The sequence below is a fragment of the Narcine bancroftii genome, chromosome 5 (assembly GCF_036971445.1).
Source record: "Narcine bancroftii isolate sNarBan1 chromosome 5, sNarBan1.hap1, whole genome shotgun sequence".
NCBI classification, from domain to species: domain Eukaryota; kingdom Metazoa; phylum Chordata; class Chondrichthyes; order Torpediniformes; family Narcinidae; genus Narcine; species Narcine bancroftii.
In genome coordinates, this window is record NC_091473.1 from 64,361,394 (window position 1) to 64,387,924 (window position 26,531).

At 43.3% G+C, this 26,531-nt stretch overlaps 1 protein-coding gene and 1 long non-coding RNA gene across 11 annotated transcripts in view; one reads left to right on the top strand and one right to left on the bottom strand.

The window, feature by feature from the left end:
- LOC138763454 (pre-B-cell leukemia transcription factor 1) overlaps positions 1-26,531 on the top strand; it is a 389,485-nt gene that overhangs the window by 210,244 nt on the left and 152,710 nt on the right. The window lies entirely within an intron of this gene.
- LOC138763455 (uncharacterized) lies at positions 148-5,334 on the bottom strand. Of its 3 annotated transcripts, none has more exons than XR_011357573.1 (3): positions 5,067-5,307; positions 2,349-2,559; positions 148-926 (listed from the first exon to the last, which is right to left on the bottom strand). It is a non-coding gene; the product is annotated as an uncharacterized lncRNA (long non-coding RNA). The 3 variants fall into 3 exon arrangements; XR_011357574.1 differs by having other exon boundaries at positions 149-926; positions 2,398-2,559; positions 5,067-5,300; XR_011357572.1 differs by lacking the exon at positions 148-926 and having other exon boundaries at positions 1,818-2,559; positions 5,067-5,334.

Sequence of the window (26,531 nt, forward strand, 5' to 3'; positions counted from 1 at the left end):
TTCACCGGCAGCATCAAATTGGGACAGTAATAAACCCAACCCCAGTGGGCTACCCCACTGTAGAGCTCATCGAAAGAACCAAAGACTTGTTGATCCAAACCAAGGCTTTTATTAGCAAAAGACAGGAGCTCTTCACAGGTGGCCGACCAGTCCGGAATGATCCGACCTGGCTAGGGACACAACCCTTTAAGGCCCAGACAGTAGGCGTGGCAAAGCTCTCAGCCAATCGCTGTAAGCACAGTCTAGATACTGTAACTATATACATTGGTGATAGGTCTGTACTATCACACCCACCTCCTTTATATAGCCCTGCCAAAGTCACATGTCATTCCCACATAAAGCAAAGTCCTGAGCCACAGGCAGGCCTGAACTCGCAATTACAAGGTGTTATTGATTCCAGGTATATTCCAGATATATCAACATAAGTGTGTGGGAGTGGGGTGTGCTCATTGAAAGAGTCGCTGCCTCATAGTGTCAGAGGCCCCAGTTCAATACTAACCTTTGCATGTCCTCCCTATGACTGCATAAGACTTTATTTTCCCCCCACCCCCTGAGTGCTCCAGTTTTGTTTAGTTGAAAACAAACATGAATGCAGCTGCAAGAACAAATTTTTAATTAAATTGCAAAACATGAGCACTCCATTATAACAAGAAGCATGGACACAAGCAGCAGGGCTTCTAAATCCTAAATCCTCAGACCCCCTAGGTTTCTAGAACAATGGAACAGACTGCTCCATACAAGTACATACTTAGAATTCCCCTGAGATTTGTTAATCAGGGTCACTTCCCTTACCCAATGGTTAATAGTCTTTCACTACCTTTGCCAAATGAGGAGGTCTTTATCACCTGTAGCTGAAAGAAAGGAATGCAGTTAACTTCCTTCTTCCAGCCAACATTTTAAAACTTGCATTCACCGTTTCTTCCCACCTACAAAAAAAATATGGGTTGTTAGGTTAATTGCCTGCTGTCAATTGTCTCCAGTGGGTGGGAGTTGATGGAATTTGAGGCAAACAACTGTATGGAATTAGTGCAAGGTTGGTGTAGCCTGAGTTGATAGGGACTGGATTGGCTGAAGATCCTGTTTCCATGGTGTTAATCTGCACGATTCTATTACTGAGAAAAGGATGAATGGATTCCTGTTTCAGCACAGTGCCTGGGGGTGGGGTGGGGTGGGGGGTAGAGTCAGTTTGGAGCAACTGGTTCATGCCTCCTGTAGCTCTAAAGGGACCTAAATCTGTGCTAATGAGCTGTTTTCAGGCAGTACTTATCAAGAGAAGCCCCTGTAAAGGTTGAGACGTTTGTCATAAGTGATGGGATCACGTCAAGCGGGGGTGTGGGGCTCCACTGCAAAGTACCAAGAAGTTGGTGTATGTTGGCCTTTGGCAGGTTGATGATGATGTTCGCACTGCCATTTTTCCCTGGGTCATTTGTGCAGAATGATCTCACCCAAAGCAAGCATATGGGGCCTCATGGAGTTGGGTGGGAGGGTATTGAATTGCATTCCTAGCAAACAGATCTTGTCATGAGACTCTAACAAAAGAGCAGAATGAAGCCATTCAGCCCATCAAAACATGGCTGATGTATGGATCAAGCAGTGTCATCTGCATGCAGGTCACAGATGGAAAATGCATGCATGGTATGGGGTTAGAGGGATATGGGCTAAACACAGGCAAATGGGACTTAGTATGGCTGGGAAATTCTAGTTGGCATGGGCAAATTGTGTGTTTCCATGCTATATTTCTCTATGACCAATAGCTACATCACTGAATAATTGATTAAATCAATATTTCAGTCCTGAAATAGTCCAATAGACTGATATTCATATCTGCAAATAATTTAATAAATCAAATCAATTTAACAATAAACAATGTTTAAAAAAATGCAATGTTCTGACTCAAGTAAATGGGACTATCTTATGTAAACATCTTGGTTAGTATGGCCAAGGTGGGCCAAATGGCTTGTTCCTGTTCTGTTAAACACTATAACTCTCTGTTTGAATGGATGATTGCAGAGAGATGTTGGGTCAGCTTTAGACTAATGATTGTCACTGTCCAGGAGTCAAGCTGGACAAGTCATTAGTTAAAAGTCAGCTGGATGCTTCTGAATCGATCTTCCACCCCTGACACTTTCCCTACAGCCATACAATTACCAATCAACTGCAGGATGGTCTTTGAGGGAGTGCCAAGATTGGTGACAGAAGGAGGACACTGAAATTTGTCCCTGAACACAGGTTGACACTTGAATACAAGGGATATTTGAAACCAGTAAAGATACAAATTATTGAAATTGATAAAGAATTAGTAAAGAAAACTATACAATTTAACTAAAGTGCATGAAAAATATAAATACAATTTGGAGCAGCATGGTTAGCTTCACGGATAGAGCACTATTACAGCACCATCAACCTGGGTTCGAAACCTCCGCTGTCTGTAGGAGATTGTATGTTTTCTCTGTGACTTGCATGGGTTTTCTCCAGATGCTCCAGTTTCCTCCCATCCTTCAAAATGTATGGGGTTGTTTGGTTAATTGGGAGCCCAGGTTTCATGGGCTTTCTACCATGCTGTATTGGTAAAATTTAAAGAATATTAAACAAACCACATAGTAGCCAATCTATTTTAGTTCTGTGTCGGTGATTCCATTCTGGTTTATTGTCATGTTTACTGGGGTACAGGGAAGAGGCTTGTTTTGCAGCCAGTTAACCCATACATAAGTACAGAAAATAAAACTGTGCACAGAGTTTCAGAGCAACAAGGGCAACGTATTTTACCAGTACGAGGTGCCTTTCTAATAGCAGTTGGAAAGAAGTTCCTTTTGAATCTGGTGATGGGTGATCTCAGGTTCATGAAAGTCTCTCCCAATGAAAGGAAGGTGAAGAGAGTGTGGGTGGGGTGGGATTCTGTCCAGGCACCCGCCAACCAAATGGCATAGATTTCTGTTATTTTCGTTAGATCCTCCCCCTATCTCTGTATTTCTCTATCACTCTGTCCCCTTTCCTCCAGCTCTCCATCCCATTTTTCTCTCTCTCTCTAACTCTTCACTCATAGAGCCATTCCTCCCCTGATTAATTCTCAGGGATTTTCTCTCCTATCCTCTCACTCATGTCCACCTTCTTCCCTCCTCCCCCAACCTACTTTTTACGCATACCTTAATGAAGAGCTTGGCAAAAATACCTCCTATGGAGGTTTCAGGACCTACTGAGTTTCTCTCGCACTTTTGAGTATATTCTGCAATCATAGTGAATCAGACTTTCTTATTTCACTCTGGGATGGAATGAGTCCTTTAACGTGAAGGCTATTCTTTCTGAAGCTGTGAGAGGTATAGACTGAATTGATGGAGGGGAGTTTGGACTGCCCAAGCTGTGTTCATTCATAACTCTTGACCAATTCTTGCAGTCTTGGGCAGAACAGCTCACATTTCATTCTGGCATGATTCAGTATGTTTGACCGTGCACCTCCAGAAGTTAATGAGAAGACCTGCTGAACTTCCTCAGGCTTCCAAGGAAGTAGAGTCATCGGTGTTCTCTCCTGGTCATCCATGGTTGAACGTGGGCAGTTCATGGAAATATTAATGTGCATCAATTATATCAGAGCCCTGGACTTGGTATGAGTCCTGGGTTGGGGCAGCAAATCAGATGCAATACAGAGCACAAGTGTGGAAATCAGAAGTGATCAGGCATGCTCTGGCTCATTATCTTCCATTGGACCATAAACCAGCCATGGTCTGATCTGTGAATTATTACATAAATTAACAGATAGGAATTTTGATTTGTTTCATTGACTGAGCTATCAATGAATGATTCAACAGACATCCATCCATTAAGCTAAGAAGGATAAGTAAGTGCCAATGGAATAATTCTCTATGCTCATTGCTGGTTTCTGGAATCATTAATTCATTCTTCTGATTATTTTCCTGCTTCATTCATGGATCTAACTGTTCATCTGACGATAAATTTACTGACATGATTATTCATGTGATGATCTAATCATGGGTCTGAAGAATAATGTATTTATCTGATTACTAGTCAGTGAAATGATCCTTGAAACATTGTAACTGGTTTCTGGAGTCATTCATTGATCTAAATGTTGGTATATTGGTCATTCACATGTTGCTTGATTGATCATTTGATGTTTTGCCTGTTGAATTAACACAGCAATTGGTTGTAGAATAATTCATTCAACTATTTATCTCAATTAATTTGGGGAATCATGCATAAATGTAATTATTATCGGTTCATTCACCAACCTGATAATTAATCTAAGACATCATTAGTTGGCAAGATTATTAATCCATTGAAATTTTCTTTGGTCATTTTGTCAGACTGTTGAATGATTCACTGATTTAGTAATTAGTCTATTTAAGGCATAAAATAAGTCTGACGACTGCTCTTAAGATTACTTATTATTCCATGACATCTTTCACCAAATTGATTACTGTACTGCCGAATTCTTCGCTTGTCTGATTAGTGATCTCCAGAATAATTCATTGAACTGATTATTGGTTGCCTTGAAGTGATGTTTTCCAATTTGAATAATTCGATGATCATCTTAATGGTCCATTGTTTCACTCACTGATGTGTTTATAAATTATTTGATTTCTTCCATGACAATTTATATAATTTGTGTACACATTGCTCTTTTTAAACATACATTGATATCATGAGCTGCCTATTTAATCCCTGATTGTCGGAGCATCAATTATAAACGGATTTCTTTTTGAAATACTATTTTAAATATGATTTTGTTCTTGGTAGAAATATTCCAAATTCTAAATTTTACTTTGACCCCTTCTTTAATGATTATTGGTGCTTTAGAAATGTTGACTGTTGATCCATTATTGGTTCTAAAATATGCACTAAACAGGTTATTAGTCTTTTGGATCATTCATGAATCTGATAAATGGCCAATTGAATCAATCAATTACATAAGTTCAGACAATGTTTCACCAAGTTATAAGTCCATTTCTTGACATAATTATTTGTTATTAATTTAGTGACTGGTCAATTAAATCATTTGTTGATCTTGTTACTAGTCTGTGAAATAGACTTTGAACAAATGAACTTTTATTTACCTTTGTGGCATGTAGCTGCAGTTATAGCTCTGGGTTAGAGCTCCAGAGAAGACACGCACACTTGAGAGTACAAACAGTACTGATTATTGGGTCATTCGCTCTGCCCTTTATAGGCCGGCTTAGCCTTGCTGCTATGTCATCAATGGGTGTGGCCTATTCTCCGCCAATCGTTGGTTGGTGGCTTTATGATCCATTGATTGCTGATTGGTCCACTTCCACAATTGCCATTGTGGCCTATGGAAGAAAGGTGTCTAGGTCTGTGCTGCCTGCTTGATTGTTGTGTTCGGATGCTGCTACTTGCTTCGGGCCCCAGGTCACTACACCTCATGAATTCTTCATTCTTAATTCATCTGTTGAATCAATCATTGACCCAACTTTTGGTCTGTCAGAATTTTTTTTTAACTAACTGTTGGTCAGTTGTCTTATTCCTGAGCTGCAGTGTTATTTTTAAAGCTGATTCTTCCAAGAGTGGAAATATATTTTGAAGAGGTTATAATTCAAGAGAATAGAACCATAGATCACTACAGGAAAGAATCAAACCCTTTAGCCCTTCTAGTCTGTGCCAAACTATTATTCTGCCTAATCCCACTGGCTTGCACCCAGACCATATCCCTCTAGATTTTTAGATTTATTGTCAGAGTACAGTCAATACATGACATCACATACAACCCTGAGATTCTTCTGCGGGAAAGGCAGAATTACCATTGACTGGTTGTGCAAAAAAAGTACACATATTTTAAAAAAAAATGAAATGTAACAACTGTGCAGGACAGAGAAAGAAAAAAAAAACCCAAAAAGTAAGGTGCAAAGTAAGAATCCTTAAATGAGTCCCTGATTGAGTTTGTCGTTGAGGAGTCTGATGGTGGAGGGGTCGCAGCTGTTCCTGAACCTGGTGGTGTGAGTCTTGTGGCACCTATGCCTCTTTCCTGATGGTAGCAGCAAGAGTGTGCCGGGTGATGTAGATTCTTCACGATTGCTGCTGCTCTCCGACGGCAGCGTTCCCTGTAGAAGCTCTCAATGGTGGGAAGGGTTTGCACAGTGCCGGATTAACACAGTAGCTAAAGTAGCATATACTATGAGCCCCGCATTTTCAAGGGCCCCGCACTAAATGCTTGCTGACTTGTTCTATTACTTTATGTACTATGAATTATGAACGACTGACTGGATGTTTAACTTAAACATTTTTCTTTTTATCATTGTGCAGTGGCTGTGAGATACAATACTCCTATAGTCTGTGTTAATAACCTTAAGGTTAGCAATTTTTAACCATTTATCACCTTTAATCAGGGTTATTAACACAGACTATGGGAGTATGGTTTCTTATAGCCTCTGCATAATTTGTCGATTCCATCTTGTGAAAGAAATGGAGACTGAACTAAAATGTTGGGCACACTTCTAGAACAAATACTTTTGACATTTGAAATTGATACCTACATGTAAGAAATACTATCAGTGTTCTATAAATGGGTGTTTGGGCTGGGGGGGGATTGGTGGGAAATATGAAAACTTAAAGGGGTGGTAGCAAAAGTTATTATCTACTTTCATCAAGGATTTAATCACGAATATATAGTGATCTGAGAAAGCTAGTATCATTTTGTTAAGAATAATTCAGAATATTTCAAACTTATCAAAACGAACATGCAGGGTCAGCGTCAGAAACTCTCTCATGAGCCCATTCGGCACGTCGAGTGCTGCCATCACATCGTCATATTTGCCCCCATCGTGCATGTGCCAGCCAGCACAATTTAGGGCCTCTTTATAATATATGTAAGCTACAGGCCCTGCATTACCTTAATCTGCCCTGGTTTAGCCTGTGATGTCCTGGGCTGTGCCCTCTACCTTTTGCAGGGCTTTATGCTTTGGGGTATTGATGTCTCTATACCATACCATGATGCGGCCAGTTAGTACACTTTCTACACATCTACAGAAACTTACCAGAGTTTCCGATGTCATCTCAACTCTCTATAAACTCTTGAGGAAGTAGAGGCACTGACATGCTTTCTTCACAATGCCATTAGTGTGTTAGTTCCAGGAAAGATCCTCCAAGATAGTGACTCCCAAGAATTTAAATTTGCTCACTCTCTCCAATGATCACTGATTCTTACACATCTGGTTTTCTCTCCATGTAGTCAACAATCAGCTCCTTGGTTTTGGTGACATTGAATGTGAGGTTATCGGTGGTGCATCATTCAAGCAAGTTTTCAATCTCCTTCCTGTTGGTGAGGAAATCCAAGATCCAATTACTCAGTAAGGTTCTGAGTCCTAGGACTTGGAGTTTGCTGATCAGTTTTGAAGGGATGATGGTGTTAAATGCTGAATTGTCGTCGATAAAGAGCATTCTGATGTGTGCTTTGCTGACCACGTTTTCCAGGGTAACTATAACCCTCCCATCCATATGCCTGTCCAAACTTTTCTTAACTATCAAAATTGAGGTTGTATTTACTGGCAGAATTCAACTGGCAGATCCACCATGGAGAGAGTGGTGGGAGTGTGGAACTTTTCCCCTAATGGTGCCTTTAAGCTTTTCCCCTTCACCCTTAACCCACGTTATCTAGTTTTTAATCTCCTAACCTCAGTGGAAAAAGAGGTTCATTCATTTATCTCATTATTGCTCTTTTTAATTAGACTCATATCAATAAAAATATTATTTATTGATAAGATTATAAATAATTAATAAAACTATTGGCATGTATATCATGTTTATTGGCTTTGTCAATCAAGTTTAATGATCAGGCATTGGTTCAGTTGAATTGTATGCTGTATGCCTGATCCCTCTGAACCTTTCCTGTCCACAAATGTCTTCAAAGCATTGTAATTGGATGCTGCTTCTTCCTCTAGTAGCTTGATGGAATGTCACTCTTTTTTCAGTCGATGAACAATTCAGTATGTTTTTTTTTGTCTATTCTCCTCATCCCTCCCCCTCCTCTTTTAATTTTTTTATTTCCTCATGTTCTCACTCCCCTGCCAACCTCCCTGTCTTGAATGGTAGGATCGCAATGGACCCTCCAATTCCACGTTCTCTGCCATCTCAGGAGATGGCCAGGTATCAATTCTTTGAGAATCATCAGATCCTTGAGACCCCTTTTCACATGCGCCCCCCCACCCTCCCCACCTTCAGTACTATTTCATTGACTGCAATCCTTCACTTCTTGTAGAGGGAGACTTTTGATGTCCTAAACATTCAGTTCCTTGTCACTGTCTCCCTCTGTAATTTGCTTCTATATTTTGACACATTTTAGATGTCGGAGACACATTGGGGCAGCAAAAGATGGCCTGCCAAGGAAGGTGGTGGAAGCAGATTCAATAGCCACAGGCATCTACATGATCAGACAGGGATTGAAGTGAAACAGATCACATGCAGCCAGATGGGATGAGTTTAATTTGGGATCATGTCAGCACAGGCATTGAGGCTGAAGGGCCAGTTTCTGTGCTACACTCTGGCCTGTATTTTTCTCCAAAACATGTGAATGAGTCATCATAGCACCAGCATGGTTAAGTACAGATAATTTAATTTTGTATTTGATTCAGAGATACAACACAATAACATTTCCTTCTGGTCCACACACCCACACCACCCAAATACACCCCTGTAACCATTTAAACTACTGCCTTGTATCTCTTTGGAAAGTGTAATGAAGCCAGAACACCCAGAGAAAACCCATGCAGACATGGAGAAAATGTACAAACTCCTTATAGACAGCAGTAGATTCAAACTCGGGTCTCAGGCGTAGTGATTGCGTTGTGCCAACTATGCCATTTCTCTGCATATAGTTAATATCCACAAGCATTAAAGTATGAATCCTAAACAGTGGAACAGCTATCACCATCAAGCATTACCTATTCCAATGCTGGAGAGGAGACGTGTGCCACCAATGTTTACCAGGTTCGGGGTTTCTGAATTTACCTGAGTTGACAGAGCCTGGATTCTTTCACTTGAGAACACACAGAGGTCAAGCTCTTGTCTATGTTCATCATTTGAAGATACAAGAATGTTGTTCAGTTCTTGCCTACCTGGAAACTCTGATTTTTACCATAAATGTTTAATAAAAAGAACTCAATGGAGTAAAACGCCTTTTCCCAACTCGCATGCTCAGATTGATTTTGGACAAATTATCAACAATCATATTCTTATCACTCACTGGTGTGAAGATTTACTTCTGCTGTAAACTCTGGTCAAGGATATAGGTTCAAGATTTGAGGTTCCTTCACTGAAGAGAATACACAAAATTTGTAATGCTGTGTTTGCCCTGGAAAGTTCCACTCTCCCACCAAGATGAGAAGGAAAAGCAAAAGAAAGTCCCCTCGGAGACACAGTCTCCTTGGATCCTGTCATCTCCTTTGATGGTGCTGCCTCCTGTGCCCCCATAATCTCCCTAGCCATTGCAGTCTCCTGTCTGGTCCAGTGATCCAGGTGTCAGAATCTCCCTCCCTCCCAATCTCTGATGCAATCAGGAAAACTCCCCCTGGGAGCCTCTGCTCACCATCAGCACCCTCACAGATCCTGGTCCCAACACCTGGTTCCCACGAGCTCCAGCAGCTCAAGGCTGGGGTGAGTCCTACTTCACCCCTCGCTGGTCTGCTGCTGCGATCTCCAACCCTGTAGGGTCCTCTCTCAGCTCCATCTTGGTGGGGCTGTTCTGCTGCCCTGTCCGCTGCTCCCTTTGCACTCTCCAACTAGATGGCGCCAATGCCCAATTTCCATGAACACCCTCTCCCATGTCTCACTCTTTCTCTATCCCTCTCTCCTTTCTTCCAGTTATTGTACTCAACTCCAGCATCTGCAGATTTTCTTGTTTAACCCTCACAGTCTGTTGAGCTTGGGCTATTTTCCTTATTCAAAGCAGCAAGGACAATGTGATACTGACACTTTCACTCCTTCAGTTTGTCAGACAGAACTTCTCTGTTTATGCGTATCCCAACAATCAGTTGAAAGTTTCCAGGATTTTATCTTGTACAACTGATTGTGTCAGTATTCTGGACCATCTATTGACCTGATCCTGGTTAGTTGAATTATTCACCAGTCTGATTACTTCAATCATTCATTTCAACATCAGATGGAATCATTTGCAATCTATTATTGTGATAGTGGCACATCTGTTAGGTTAGAAGTATTGTTCATTAATCAGATTATTGTTCAGTAGAATCATTTCCAATTGGAATATTGTTGGTGGAATTATACGCAGGTCAGGTTGTTAATCTTTTGAATCATTCTTCAAGTTGATTGTGGAACTGAATCATTCAATTGTCAGTGTTGCTGTGTGTAACTGTTCATTAATCTGATAACGAGTTGGAGTCATCCTTCATTCTGATTATAGGTTAGTAAATCCAATCGTCAGTGTGATTATTGCTCAGTAACATAAGACGTATTGCTCAGTAGAGTCTGAATCTTCAATATTATTAGTCAGTAGAATAAGAATCGGGTCAGTGGGTCATTTGTTCAATCGTCCCTGTTGACCCTGCCCCACTAATGGCCAATCCAACTTTCTTCAACTCTCCCCTTCTCTCCACATAATTCACTTCCCTTGCTGATCTTTAAAATGTATTCAAGGCTGAGCCAGCATTTAATTATTTTTTTTTTAATTTAGGCATGCAGCACGGTAAAAGACCATTCTAGCCCATGCCATTTAAATATACCCAATGGACCTACTCCCTCAGCATATTTTGAATGGTGGGAAGAAACCAGGGCACCTGGGGAAAACCCAGGCTGTCACGGGAAGATGTAAAACTCCTTACAGTCAGCGCGGGATTCGAACTCCAGTACTGATCGCTGGTGCAATAACAACGTCGTTCTAACCGTGCCACCCTTGAGAAGGTGATCTATCTTCTTTAACTGTTGTAGCAATAAAATTAAAACTCAACTTCAGCTTTGAGTGCATCCAAGGATTAATTTAAATCCTCATAGTATGAGCAAATGCCCCCAAGTCCCAGTTTTGTCCAGTATAACCTGCCCCATTTGTACGTCCCACCTTCCCCAGAGCTGGTCCGATGCCTCGGAAATCTAAATCCTCCTGTATCTGTCAGGCAGTCATTTAACTGATGCATATGGTCAGCAAGCCAGAATTTTGTTGCATCTGTACATTGTACTGGTGTATATAGCAATAACTGCATCATCATCACCTTCTCTGTAGCCACAGATCTTATTCTTCTATTTATGCAATATTGGTGATTGGTGCTGGATCTTGGCTTCAGATGACTATCGTTGAGATCTTGTTTCCTAATTTGTCTCCCAATTCCATTCAACTTCTTGTGGCTATCCATCGTAGTTGAGGATGATAGCCTTCGTTCCGTTGATCCACAGAGCGAAGACGCCTGTGTGTGTATTTGTTTAATGTGTACTCAACGTTGCACTCCACGATTCTTCACAAATCAACCAAATAACTCTAATGGCATGAAAACCACAATGATTGGAGCTGATGGATTTGTTGCAGCCTTTGTCCACCTTCACATCCATTCAGAGTAATTTAGTGTCTGTTATTGTGTGCTTAATAACGAGTTGAGTCGGTGGATGAGGGAAACCAAGCAAAAGACTTTACTGAACACAACCAAACATGATAAACCAGGTAGGGAGAGAGAGAGAGACCACAGTGTGGTGTCTGCTCCCTGCTAGTACTCGATTAAACTAGTGTGCCCTCATGATGCTCACGCATGTGCAATGGCAGCTGCTGTCTGCATCCTCCTTCTTGAGCTACCCCATATAATAAATATATATATATATATATATATATATATATATAAATAAGAATTTCACTAGTGCAACAATATGTACATTCAAACTATACATTCAAACCAGTTCAGTCCTGGTATTTTGGGTTCGGCTTACAGACTCGCCCAGCGCGCATTTTCTAATGTCCCTCTGCTGATGTGGAGGCATGGGGCATCTTGTCCTGATTGTGTCTCTACTGTCCATAGTCTCAGGGGCACTGTCCATCACCTCTCTTATAGTTACCAGCGGCTCACTTTGACCCCGGGCTCACGTTCCAAATCCAAAAATGCTGATTTGTCTGGGTTGGTTTGAGATGGGGGTGGCTCTCTTACTGGGAGGATGTGTCATCTATCCCTCCTGTGCATTTCCCCCCACCCCCCCCCCCCACCCTTGAACGAACCAGATATGAACTGGATTCTTGGCAGCTCATTTCCACTATACCCGTGCAGTTGTAATCTTGTGGAGTCTGCATCCTTTGGTCAATGGCACGAATGGCTGGCTGGTTTTATTGTAATTTTGCTTTTGCGCCAGCTTTCTGTTTAGCAGCTGGTCTGTGACGTCTTCTGGGTCCTTTGGTTGGGATTCCAGAAGTCTCCTTGCCACTAGTCTTCGTCTGCCTCGACATTAATCGTTGTGCTGGTGACCCCAAGGTGGTGTTGCAAGAGATGTTTCTTAAGTTCAGTAGGCTGAGGCAGATGTCTGTCTTCTCTCTGTTGGACTTCTCCATTAGCTGCTTGGCACTTCACTCCGCTCTTTCAGCTAGCCTGTTTGATTGTGGATACTCTGGGCTACTGGTAACGTGGGTGAAGTCCCATGCTATCACAAAGTCACGGAATCTCTGACTGGTGAACTGTTTGCCATTGTCCGAGAGAAGTGTATAGGCTGCCCCATGTACCAAAAAGTGCCACTTTAGTTTGATTGTGACAGTTGCAGAGGTTGCATCCCAGAGCAGGTCTATCTCGAACCAGCCTGAGTACGAGTCTATTAGTACTAGGTACTGTTGCCTCCGCCATTCAAAGATGTCAGTAGCCACAGTTGATCAGGGTAGTTTGGGTACTGGGTGTAGCTGCAGTGGCTCTTTCTGCCTGGTGTCCCTTGGTATTGTTGCACACTGAGCAGAACTCTACCTCTTCATATATGTTCTCTGTCGTACCTGGCCAGAAGACTGTCCCTCGCTCTGCGTTTTGTCACTTCTGCATCAGGGTGCCCACTGTGCAGGATCTCCATGACCGTATTCTGCAATGTGCTAGGGATGACTGCCTTAAGGCCCTTCCTGATTACCCCTTCATCAATAAGTAGTTCATCGTGGTAAGGAAAGAAGGGTTGCATTACCAGTGGCAGGCTGCGCTGCTTGGCCGGCCAACCGCCTTAATGAAGGTGTCCAGATGTGTTTAGGATTGCATCTTCTGCAGTGTGCTTTCTTAGTTTGTCCAGACAGGCCGAGGATATACAGGTTACCATCATCACATCAAAGGTGTCCTCTTTCTCATCCTGCTGGACCGTGCATTTTCTTGGAGCCCGTGATAAAGCATCGGCTAAATGCATTTCCTTGTTGCATTTGTGTGAAAGGGTAATATGGTATTTCTGGAGCCTAAGCTTCATACACTACAGTCTCGCGGGTGCTGCGTGAATTGGCTTGTTTATTATGGTCACCAGAGGAAGTGGTCAGTTTCTATGGTGACCGGCCCGCCTTAGACATAATCATCGAATTTCGAGAAGACGAAAACCACCACCAGTAGTTTATTTTCAGTCTGAGTATACTTTATTTCGTGTCTCTAAGTGACCTGAAGGCATACGCCACTGGCCTTCCGACCTGCAGGCGTGCTGCCCCTAGGCCTAGGCCATACTGTGAGGCATTGCAGGTCAGCATCACTAGTCTACGTGCAATGCCTCATAGTAGGTGAGGACTGGTGGGTAGGACATGTATTTCTTTAAGGTATTGAAGGCATTTTGTTGTTGTTCATGTCAGGTCCATTCGATGTCTCTATGGGTCAACTGTCTGAGTGGGGCCATCAGTTCATTGGAGTTGGGGGAGGAACTTGCCCTGTAGTTCACCATGTCCAGGAACTGCTGCAGGGCAGCAACGTCCGCTGCCACTGGCATTTTGTTGATGGCCCTCGTTTTGGAGGGGTCCCCCTCAAGGCCATTTCTCTGAACACATGGCCTACATAGCTGACTTGACAGACAGAACCATTAACCTTTGGAATACCTCGCTGGCCGAATTGATGCCAAATGGCATCTTCAGGAACCTGTACCAACCAAATAGAGTGCTGAACATGGTCAGAAGCGATGAGTGGTAGTTGAGAGAGATCTGCCAAATGAGTTCTTCATGCCATAGACCGAGGAATACCGTTGTGCCAGGCAACTTCCTCTGTGGTGTGCATGGGGTGATGTCGTCTTTTCAGGGCCGCATTGAAATCTTGTGGATTTATACAAAGTTGGATTTCCTGTCTGTCTTTTTTCTTGGAGGCCACCATGGAAGACACCCATTTGGACAGTTCTGAGACTGGAGTGATGACGCCAAAGTCCTGCTTTCTGCCCAGTTCAGCCTTGACCTTGTCCTTCATTGCTACTGGAATGCGGTGCGTTGACCAGACTAAGAGTCTTACCTCTGGGTCAAGTGCATGGGGTATGTCACTGGCAGCCTCCCCAGCTCATATTTGAAAAATTCACCATACTCAGCAAAGATTTTCTGTGAGAAATCATCCTCAGATGGGCTTATCTGATGGACCTCTGTGCTGAATGAGACAAGCCCCATGTCCATGCACGCACTGAGGTCTAGCAGGAGCATAACGTCCTCATGGACCTCAAAGAAAGTTAGTATATGGAGCCATCCTTGTACAAAACACCGTAGTCGCCCCATGTCATTGGTCTGGATCCTGCTGCCTCCATAAGCCACTAGGCTCGTGGACTTTTTTTTAATTTTTTTAAATTTTTCACACTATGAACCATATTAACCAAAATACACACAAAGATTTCCCTCTTGAATATACACAGTGTCATTTTCTCCCCTTTTTCCTCCCTCCCTCCTTCCCACCCCCCTCCCTACCCATTAAACGTTCAACATATACAATATAATAAACCCATTAAACAATGTCATTACACAATGAAAATAAACAAGAAAATTGTGTCATCTACTTTTACACACTGGGTCAGTTCATTTCGTCTTCTCATTCTAACATTTTCTAATTTTAGGGGGTGGAGGTCCACGGTAGGCCCTCTCTGTTGTGTTCCATGTATGGTTCCCAAATTTGTTCGAATAATGTGACTTTATTTTTTAAATTGCTATTTTTTCCAATGGAATACATTTATTCATTTCTATGTACCATTGCTGTACTCTCAGGCTCTCTTCTGATTTCCAGGTTGACATTGTACATTTTTTTGCTACAGCTAAGGCTATCATAATAAATCTTTTTTGCGCTTTATCCAGTTTAAGGCCTTATTCTTCTTATATTACTTAGAAGAAAGATCTCTGGATTTTTTGGTGTGTTGCTTTTTGTGATTTTATTTAATACCTGATTTAGATCTTCCCAAAACTTTTCCACTTTCTTAGGCTCTTAGACTTGGTGCATGGTTTGACTTGTTCCATCTTTCTCAGCCGGTTAAATGTCCTCAGTAACATGACATTGCATTTGGCCCCAGTGTCAATTTTCATCTCAGCCATCTTGCTGTTGACTTCCATGGATATGAAAACCTCGTTGTTACCTCTGATCTGGGTTTTTGCTGTGTTGCCTTCCATCCTCTTGGTGAGCCCATCAGCCTAGTACTCATTGTCAGGATCGCTCCCTCTCTGTTCCAGTTCCAAATGGTCGATGGTCCTCCTGGGTCTGGTCCGTGTGGTGGTCTTCTGCCTGGATCTGCTGCAAATGCCGAAGTGGTTCCATTTGCTGCAGTTCCTGCACTGCTGGCCAAACGCTGGGCACATCTCCCTTCTCAGCATGTGGTCTCCTCCACAGTTGCCGCATCCTGTACTGGGTTTGGGCTAGCCTAGTTGGGTTGACTGGCTCTTCCTTCTAGCCTCCAGCCACTATCTGCTCGCTGGTCCCACCTGTATCATGTCGATGCTTGTGGCCTGCTGTTGTGGAGTGGCCAGCCTTTTACTGTTTTCCTCAGTAGTTTCATATGCCAAGCACGTTGCGTTGGCCTTTTCTAGTGTTAGTTCGCTGTCTCACAGGAGCGCCTTCTGTATATTATAGTTGCAAATGTCACAGACCATTCTGTCTTTAATTAGTTCATCACAAAGCATGCTGAAATTGTAGGTTTTCGCCCTGATCTTTAAATTGCTGACATATGAGTGTATCGACTTGCCAGGCTTTTGGTCTTTCATGTTGAATTTGTGCCTTTCCATTGTCACATTTCTCTGAGGGTTGCACATTTCTCTAAATTTATGCTTTAAACATTCAGTGTCCTCTCTCAACTCAGCCGGGCTGGTAACAGGTTTCTGTCACGCACTTTGCCTGCATACACAGACGACCTCTCTTTCAATGGCTTACTGGCCCACCAAGTTTAACAAAATGTACTCCCTGGTATGGGCAGGCTTGTCAACATGTGCTACCACTATGAATATGTAATTTCCTGTTCAAAGATGTGCCAGTTTTATCACATTTCCATCAAACGCGAGTGGGTCATGACATCTGAATCCGTCCGCCATTATGGCAACCGTGTAAAACATCGTTGTGGTTACTCACTGTGACTGAATTACGATTGGAAGACTTCAGGCTTGGGCGCTCTTGATCCCACTTCTGACACAATGTTCGTTATTGCGTGCTTAATAATGAGTTGGCGGATGACGTAAATCAAATAAAAGACTTGACTGAATACAATCAAACATGATAGACTGTGTAGGGAGAGAGAGCCCAGCATGATATCTGCTCCCTGCTAATACTTGATTCAACTAACATGCCCTTGCGGTACTCGCGCAAGCGCAGTGCACTGTTGAGTCTGGTGGCTGCAATGCGATTGCAGCAGGTGCAGAGCAGCTGATGACAGTAGCTGTCTACACTTAGTTTGCCTGTTCCACCATTGAGGACTTGGTTGGATTGTTCTTCGTCAGGGACCTCACCTGTGACCTTACTGCCTTGATTGGCCCTACCAGGAGCATAGCTCCAGCCAGCATCACTGTGGGATCACAGGACCACACAAGCCTCTCCGCCATGGCAACTTTTATTAATTGAGATAATGTCAATTCATCCATTGTTCTACCTTGAACACAGGCTCATAATTGCTCCTGTCCTTCGTTGCACCTGGGAGGCAACATATCAACCTGGAATCACATTTACCCCTATTATGCTCTAATTTTGGGACTGGCTGGTAGAGTCATTGAGCCTTACAGCATGAAAACAGGCCCACAAGCTCAGCTTTTCCACACTGAACAACATGCCATGCCTTCCTGATTAGTCCCACTTGCCCAGCTCAGAACCCTCCAGTCCCCTCCCATCCATGGAGATATCCAAATGTTTGTTGAAGGAAGCTAAAGTATCTGCCTTTGTCTGGCAGCTCCTTCCATGTTGCCACCACCCTCTGAGTGAAGAATTGTCCCCAGCCTCCCTTCCAAGTTGTTCCTTCTGATCTCTTTTTCTGTATTTCTCATAGTGTTTTCTGGGTATTGAATTAACACTAAAGTAGTTGCTGTATATTTCCAGCAACTAGGAATTTCGAAGCACTTATATGTAGGACAATAAGCTCTCATTTAGATTTTTATTTTCCCTTAAACATTGAATCTTCAGAAGGAGTAAAGTTCTTCACCTGATCTGACTTATCAATCAGCTACCTTCCCTGTCATGTGGAACTTCTCATATCCTGGTGACACCTCTGGAATGCCAGCTCAGTAAAGGCATGGAGGTCTGTCCCTTCAAACTTCTGCAATTGAATGCCAATCATTCAGCAATATGCATATTTTTCCATCAGAATCTGTTATCAGTACGATTAGTGCTCATGGAACCATTCAGGAGTCTGACCTTGGGTCAGTTGAAACATTCATCACCCTTATTGCAGGAATAATTTTACACTATAATTATCATTTGTCAATTTAAATGTTCATTAGCAAAACATTCATTTGTCAGGTTATCAGTCACCAGACTCAATTACCAGAGTGAGTGCAATCAAAACAGACTATTCATTGCTTGACAGAATTATTCATTAATGTGGTTATTGGTTACATTTGATTCATTTGTAGAATTATGAGTTGATCTGATTAGTGATGAACGGAATTATTGAGAAATTGGATTTTCTGTCAGTGGAATCATTCATTGATCAAATCAAAAGTCATCATTAGACTATTGGTCTGCAAAATTATTTATCAAAGGTGACTGGCCAACTGATGATTGGTCATTCGAAGTACACTGCTCATTCTTTACTACTCCACTGTGAAGTATCTTCGATTATATGCTGACTTTAGAAAAGAGTTTCAGTTCAAAACATCGACTATTCTTTTTCTCCCATGGATGCTGCTAGACCTGCTGAGTTCCTCCATAAGAACTATGTCTGCAATCTCATTCTTTAGTTCGATCATTGAATCAATCATTCAGAATCAGAATTTATTACATGAACAAGTCACAAAATTTGGTGTTTTGCAGCAGCATCATGGTGGAAACATGAATATAAACCACTTTTACAACAATAAATTTAAAATAAAAACAAAATAGAGCACGAAAAGTAAGGCAGTGTCTATGGTTCATTGATTATTCAGGAATCTGATGGCAGCGGGGAAGAAGCTGTCCCTGTGCTGTTGAGCGCTCATCTTTTGTACTTCCTTCCCGATGGTAGAAGAGTGATGAGGGCATGGCCTGGGTGGTGAAGATCTTGAAGGATAAAGGCTGCTTTTTTTAAGACACTGCCTCATGTAGGATGGAGTGAAATCTGGTGCCCATTATGTAGCAGGCCAAGTTAACAACCCTCTTGAGTTTTTTCTTGTCCTGAGAGTTGGTGCCTCCATACCAGACAGTGATGCAACCAGCCAGAATGCTCTCCTTGGTACACCTGTAGAAGTTTACAAGAGTCTTCAGTGACATAACAAATCTTCTCCAGCATCTCACAAAATCAAGCCACTGGCGAGCCTTCTTTGTGATTGCATTAACATGGAGGCTCCAGGACAGATCCTTGGAGATGTTAACACCCAGGAATTTGAAGTTCTTGACCCTCTCCACCACTGAGCCCTCAAGGAGGACTGGGTCATGTTCCCCTGACCTTCTCTTGACGTCCACAATCATCTCTTTGGTTTTGGTAATGTGTGCAAGATTGTTGACATGACACCAATCAACAAGTTGATCCATCTCCCTTCCTCACTGCCACTTGTGATTCTGTCAACAACTGTGGTGTCATCGGAAATTTGTAGATAATATTGGAATTGTGCCTGGCCACACAGTTATGGGTGTCTAATGAGTAGAGCAGTGGGCTGAGCACGCATCCTTGGGGTATTCCTGTGTTGATAATCAGTGAGGAGGAGACATGGTTTCCAATTCGTACGGACTGTGGACTTCCAATGAGAAAGTCAAGGATCTAGTTGCAGAGAAGGATACAGAGGCCCAGAGTTTGTAGCTTCTTGATCGGCACTGAGGGAATAATGGTATTGAAGGCTGAGCTGTGGTCTATGAAGAGCAGCCGTATGTATGAATTGCTGTTTTCAAGGTGATCCAGAGCTGTGTGGAGAGCCAGCAATATTGTGTCTGCTGTAAAACGATTGTGAAGATAGGTGAATTGCAGTGGCTCCAGACCTTTGCTTAGGTAGGTGTTAATTCTGGCCATGACCAGCCTCTCAAAGCATTTTATCACCATTGAAGTTACTGCTACTGGGTCATAGTCATTGAGGCAGATCACACTACTCTTCTTGGGCACCAGGATGATTGATGCCCATTTGAAGCAGGTGGGGACCTATGAATGCAACAATGAGAGGATGAAAATATCCTGTGAACACTCTGACTAGTTGATTGCCATAGATTTTCAGTATCCTGCCAGTTACACTTTCAGGACCTGACACCTTATGAGGGTTCACCCTCTTGAACGATGTTCTGATGTCGTGCTCTGAGACAGATATCACAGGATCCTCAGCCTTTTCAGGGATTCTAGTGGGCACTGTTTGGTTCTCCTTCTCAAAGCAGGAATAGGTGTTCAGCTCTGGGTAATGAAGCATCACAGCCATCTGATGTTCACCCTCACTTTCTAGGCTGTAATGGCCTGCACTCCCTGCCATAGCTGGCATGTATCTGTCTTGAGGTTCCTTTGGAATTGCCACTTAGCTTCAGAGATGGCTTTCCACAGATCGTACCTGGATAACGTAGAGATCTAGATCCCCAGCCTTAAGTTCCCTTGATCTCCCCCTCAACAGGTTGAGAAATCACTTGTTGCTCAGCAGAATTAACCATCAGTCTGATTATTGATCATTATAATCAATTATGCAGTGATAGACATTGTTTCGCGAGCAGACAAGTTGGACACCTCATACATAGTCCAACAAATAAGACAGTACAGAAGAGATCTCTGAGAGAGAGCAGTTGCCTGGAGCAAAGGCAACATCACTTTACTATTTTAAGGTTTATTCAGAGTCTAATTACAGTGGGAAATAAATTGTCCTAGAGTTTGGGAGGGTGAAATCTCATACCCATGAATCTTCTTCCTGCTGGGAGATGAGTGTGAAGAGAGTATGCCCGGGGTGGGCTGAGTATGCCCGGGGTGGGCTGAGTATGCCCGGGGTGGGCTGAGTATGCCCGGGGTGGGCTGAGTATGCCCGGGGTGGGCTGAGTATGCCCGGGGTGGGCTGAGTATGCCCGGGGTGGGCTGAGTATGCCCGGGGTGGGCTGAGTATGCCCGGGGTGGGCTGAGTATGCCCGGGGTGGGCTGAGTATGCCCGGGGTGGGCTGAGTATGCCCGGGGTGGGCTGAGTATGCCCGGGGTGGGCTGAGTATGCCCGGGGTGGGCTGAGTATGCCCGGGGTGGGCTGAGTATGCCCGGGGTGGGCTGAGTATGCCCGGGGTGGGCTGAGTATGCCCGGGGTGGGCTGAGTATGCCCGGGGTGGGCTGAGTATGCCCGGGGTGGGCTGAGTATGCCCGGGGTGGGCTGAGTATGCCCGGGGTGGGCTGAGTATGCCCGGGGTGGGCTGAGTATGCCCGGGGTGGGCTGAGTATGCCCGGGGTGGGCTGAGTATGCCCGGGGTGGGCTGAGTATGCCCGGGGTGGGCTGAGTATGCCCGGGGTGGGCTGAGTATGCCCGGGGTGGGCTGAGTATGCCCGGGGTGGGCTGAGTATGCCCGGGGTGGGCTGAGTATGCCCGGGGTGGGCTGAGTATGCCCGGGGTGGGTTGAGTCTCTTAACATGTTAACTGCTTTTCCAAAGCAGTAGGATTTATGGATGGAGTCCATGGGAGGGATGAGGATGTGTATGATGATCTGGGCCACGTTTACAATCCTTTGTGGTTTTTTGCAAACTTGGGTGGAACAGTTCCCATCCCTCACAGTGATATTCTCAAAGTTGTGTCTGTGGAAGATGCAGGTGACATGCCATATTTCGTGGGGCTTCCGGAGAGGTAGAGGTGCTGGTGCATCTTTTTGGCCATCATGTGACATAGATGGGCCAGGGCAGTCAGATTTATTATCAGTTGAACCACAGTTTAGTCTTGCCATCTGCATGCAGATTCATTTGCCATTCAAAGAAATATTCATAGAAGCCTCCATGTCAATCAGTGAACAGTCTTATTGTGTTCAGTAGAATTATTCATCTGCCTGTTTATTAGTTATGTGGGATTTTTATTAATCTGAATTTTCATGAAACATTGGTGGTAAAAAAAATTCTGTTGGAAGAACTCAGCCAGTTGAGAAGTCTCTGGGGGCCATGCAGTGGGGTCAGGGATGGTAGAAGCTATCAGCATTTTAGGTCAAGACCCTGCATCAAGATCGAAAAATGAAAGGGAAGATAGGCTGCAAATAGAGGAGGGGCAAGAGGTGAAACTTGGGCCAGAAGGTGAGGGGTGGACAGAAGGGATGAGGGATGATGGGCAGATGCAGCCAGGTGGATGTGGGGGTGGGGTGGGAGATGGGAGGGTGAAAGTGGTGATAGGCAGGAGGGTGATGAGCGGGAACACAAAGGTTCCCAGTGTCGGAACCTTTTGTGTGAAAGGAGACCATGGGAGCCATTAGGGAGAAACATATGGGGAGTAGGTCAAATCAGGAGGGGGAAGTGGAGTGAAAGAAGGATGGAGGGGAGGTGTGAGAAAGGGACAAAAATAGGAACACTGGAGGTTAATGGGAAGGAGAGAGAGAGGGGAAAACATTGGAACTAAGGTTTAGCTGAAGCCAGAACATTCTATGTTCATCCCACTGGGCTGTAGACTTTCCAGGGGAAACATGAGGTGTGGTTCCTCTAGTTTACATTGGGCCTTAATCTGGCAGTGGAGAAGGCCCAGAACAGACAGGTTGGTATGGGAAGGGGAGGTGAAATGGCAGCAACCAGGAGCTCAGGATGGTCTTTCCAGACAGCGTGTAGGTACTCTGTGAAACGGTCCCCATGTCTGTGCTTGGTCTCTCTGATGTAGACGTGGCCACATCGGGAGTCCCGAGTGCAGTAGGTGTGGCTGGAGGAGCTGCATGTAAATCTCTACCTCATAGGAAAGCTCTGTTTAGGTCCCTGGGTGATGGTGAGGGAGGTGGTGCCAGAGCAAGTATTGAATCCCCTGCAGTGGCAGGGGAAAGTACTGGGGTTCATGGAAGGGTGGGGGTAAGGGGAAAGATGAATAAATGAAGGAGTCATGGAGAGAGTGGCCATGCTTGCTCAATGATCATGACCGGGGTTTGAATCCCCTGCTGTCTGTAAGGAGTTTGTATGTTCTCCGTGTGTCTGTGTAGGATTTCTCTGGGTGCTCTGGAAAATGTACCAGGGGTTGTATTGAGTGCAATTGAGTGTAATTGGGCAGCATGGGCTCGTGGGCCAAAAGGCACTGTTACTGTGCTGTATGTCTAAATTTAAAAAAGAGAATCAAATGTCGATTGGAATATAGGCCTGTAGAATCAGTTCTTGAATGGGTCATTAATAATATTCATGCAGTAATATTTCATTCACAACTGACCTTTCACTCATATTTTCATTGATCAGTTGAATGATACATCAGTTTAATTATTTGTTAGTAGTGTCATTCAGCAGGTTGAAGAATGGTCAATGTAAACATACACTCATTAAATTAATACACTGATTACATTTTTGTAGAATTGTTCTTTGATCTGCAGAGAAAATAATTGAGCTAATTATTCAACATTCTGATTTCTGCTGAGTGTAATTTTTCATTAGTCCAATTACTGGCCCGCAGAATTATTATTTGATAAGCAGAATTATTCATCAATCTGATAATTGACCGGAGGATTCTTTCATTCTTGCTGACTCTTGTTTGGTAGATTCTTACTTTACTCTGCCTGCGATTAGCAGAATTGCTCATTGCTCTTTTTATTGTTCAATGGAAGACTTATTTGATTGTTGATCAGTGAAATCATTGATTTAGAACCATAGAACACTACAGCACAGAAAACAGGCCATTTGACCCTTATAGTCTGTGCTGAAACATTATTCTGCTAATCCCATTGACCTGAACCCAGTCCATAACCCTCCAGACCTCTCCCATCCATGTATCTATCCAATTTATTCTTAAAATTTAAGATTGAGCCTGCTTTACCACCTTAGATGGCAACTCATTCCACATTCCCACCACACTCTGAGTGAAGAAGTTCCCCCTAATGTTCCCCCTAAACCTTTCGCCTTTCACCCTAAAGCCATGTCCTCTCATATTTATCTCTCCTAATCTAAGTGGTAAGAGCCTACTTGCATTTACTCTGTTTATACCCATCATAATTTTGTAAACCTCTATCAAATCTCCCCTCATTCTTCTATGCTTCTTCTATTTAATCTGTCCCTATAATTCAACTTCTGAAGACCTGGCAACATCCTAGTAAATCTTCTCTGCATTCTTTCAATCTTACTGATATCCTTCCCTTAGTTTGACAACCAGAACTACACACAATACTCCAAATTTGGCCTCACTAATGTCTTGTACAACTTGACTATAACATCCCAATAAAGCCCTATCTACCTGTGACTCCACTTTTAGAGAATTATGTGTCTGCATTCCAAGATCCCTTTGTTCCTCTGCACTCTTCAGTGCCCTACCATTTACTGTGTATGTCCTACCTTGGTTTGTCCTCCAAAATGCAACACTCACCCTTGTCTGCATTAAATTCTATCTGCCATTCTCTGACCCCTTTTTCCAGCTGGTCCAGATCCCTCTAAGTTTTGGAAGCTTTCCTCGCTGACCATAACACCTCCAATTTTAGTGTCATCAGCAAACTTGCTGATCCAATTGACCAAATAATCATCCAGATCATTGATATAAACAATGAAGGTCCCAACACTGGTCCCTGAGGCACACCACTAATCATAGGCCTCCAGTCTGAGAAGCATCATCCACTACCACTCTCAGTCTTCTCCCATTCAACCAATTTCAAATCCAGTTTACAATTTCTCCATGGATACCTAGTTTCTGAACTAACCTCCCATGTGGAACCTTATCAAAGGTCTTACAAAATTACATCCACAGCCTTTCCCCAAGCTACTTGGTAACTTCCTCGAAAAACTCTGATTTGTTAAACAAGACCTACCATGAACAAAGCCATGCTGACTATCCTTAATTGGCCCTTGGCTGTCCAAATAAGTGTATATCCGATCTGTCAGAAAACCCTCAAATAATTGATGTCAGGCTCACTGGCTTGTAGTTTCCTGGTTTACTTTTGGAGCCTTTTTTAAACCATGGAACAACATGAGCTACCCTCCAATCCTCTGGCACCTCATCTGTGGCTAAGGAAATTTTAAATAATTCTGCCAGGGCCCTTGCACTTTCTACACTAATGTCCCTCAAGGTCTGAGGAACTATCATGTCAGGCTCGGGGGGGGGGGGGGATTCATCTACCTTTATTCACGGTAAGGCAGCAAGCACTTCCTCCTCTTTAATCTCTATATATTCTACACTACTGCTTGTTTCCCTTCCTTCCTTATGAACTATGCCAGTTTCCTGAATAAATACTGATTCAAAAAAATTGTTCAGGATCTTCTCCATCTCGTGAGGGTCCACACATAGATGACCACAGAGAAAGTTGTGATAGGAGGAGATTTTAACTTTCCATATATTGACTGGAATCCCATTCTATAAAAGGGCTGGATGGCTTGGAGTTTGTCATATGTCTTCAGGAAAGTTTTTAAATATATAGAGGTACCAAGGAGACCAGACAGGTCAGGTGACAAAAGTATATGTAGGTGAACATTTTAGGTCCAGTGACCATAATGTCATTAGTTTCAAGCTAAGTATGGAGAAAGATAGGTCTGGACCTCAAGTTGAGATTTTAAATTGAACAAAGGCCAATTATGTGAAAATGAGAAAGGATTTAGGAAGAGTGGATTGGGATAAGTTGTTTTCTGGCAAGATGTGTTCAGCAAGTGGAAGGCCTTCAAAGGCAAAGTTTTGAGAGTGCAGAGTTTGCATGTTCCTGTCAGGATTAAAGGCAAAGTTAACAGGCATAGGGAACCTTGGTTTTCAAGGGATACTGGTGATCTGGTTAAGGAGAAAAGAGGTTTATAGCAGGTATAGGCAACAAGAAACAAATGAGGTACTAGAAGAGTATAGAACATTTGACCTAGTTATGTTCACAATATTCATTGATCTATTTATTGGTCAGTGAAGTCTAAATATTGCCATGCAACAACATTTATCGGACTAATTATTGCACATAAATATGGTGACTGATCAACTTTAGTCAATAGGATAGTTTATGGAGGAACATGAGACTGCAGATGCTGGAATCTGGAGTAAAATAATCAAACCATTGGAAGAATTCAGCAGACCGGATAGCATCTGTGGAGGCAGAGAAACTGTTGATGTTTAGAATCAAGATCTTGCAGAGACCCAAATGTCAACCATCCCTCTGCTTCTGCAGATGGTGCTTGACCTACTGAGTTTCTTCAGCAGGAGAGCTTTTTGGATTGGGGTTAAACAAGAAAATCTAGGTGCTGTGATTGAACGCAATATACAAGCGTGCTGGAGAAACTCAGCAGGTCATGCAGCATCCAGATGAAGTAAAAGGTATTCAATGTTTTTGGCCTGGGCCCTTCATTGGGTGTAATAAAACAATAGGCAGATGCCTGAATAAAAGAAGTGAGGGAAGGGAGAGGAGAGAGGAAGGGGCAATGGGGAGGAACACAGGCTAACAGGTAAGAGAATACAGGTGGGAGCATTGAAGAGAAAGAAGCTGAGAAGTGATGGGGGAGAGGGCAGGGTTGCTTTCTGATGGAGAAGGAAGGGGCTGGTAATCTGGAGGGAAGGAATCCAAGGGATAGGGAAAGACCGACTCGGGGAAGGGGATAATGGATATTGGAGGACAATGTTCATGCTGTCTGGTTTATTATTGCTGAGATGAAATTTTCCTCTAATTTGCCAGTAGTCTCAGTTTGGTAGTGCATGAAGCCATGGACTGACATGTTGGTGTGCCAATGGCATCTGGTAATGTGTAGATACCATCAACAATTGGGCAAAGAGTATGTTAGCCCTTGTTTCAAGAAGATTTCAACCAGTGGTTCTCAACCTTTTTCTTTCCACTCACATACCACTGTAAGTAAACTCTATGCCATCGGTGCTCTGTGATTAGTAAGGGCTTGCTCAAGGTCCTATGTGAGTGGGAAGGGAAGGTTGAGGGTCACTGCTTTAGACCCAATTGTTACTGAAATATTTTGTTTGAGAAAAA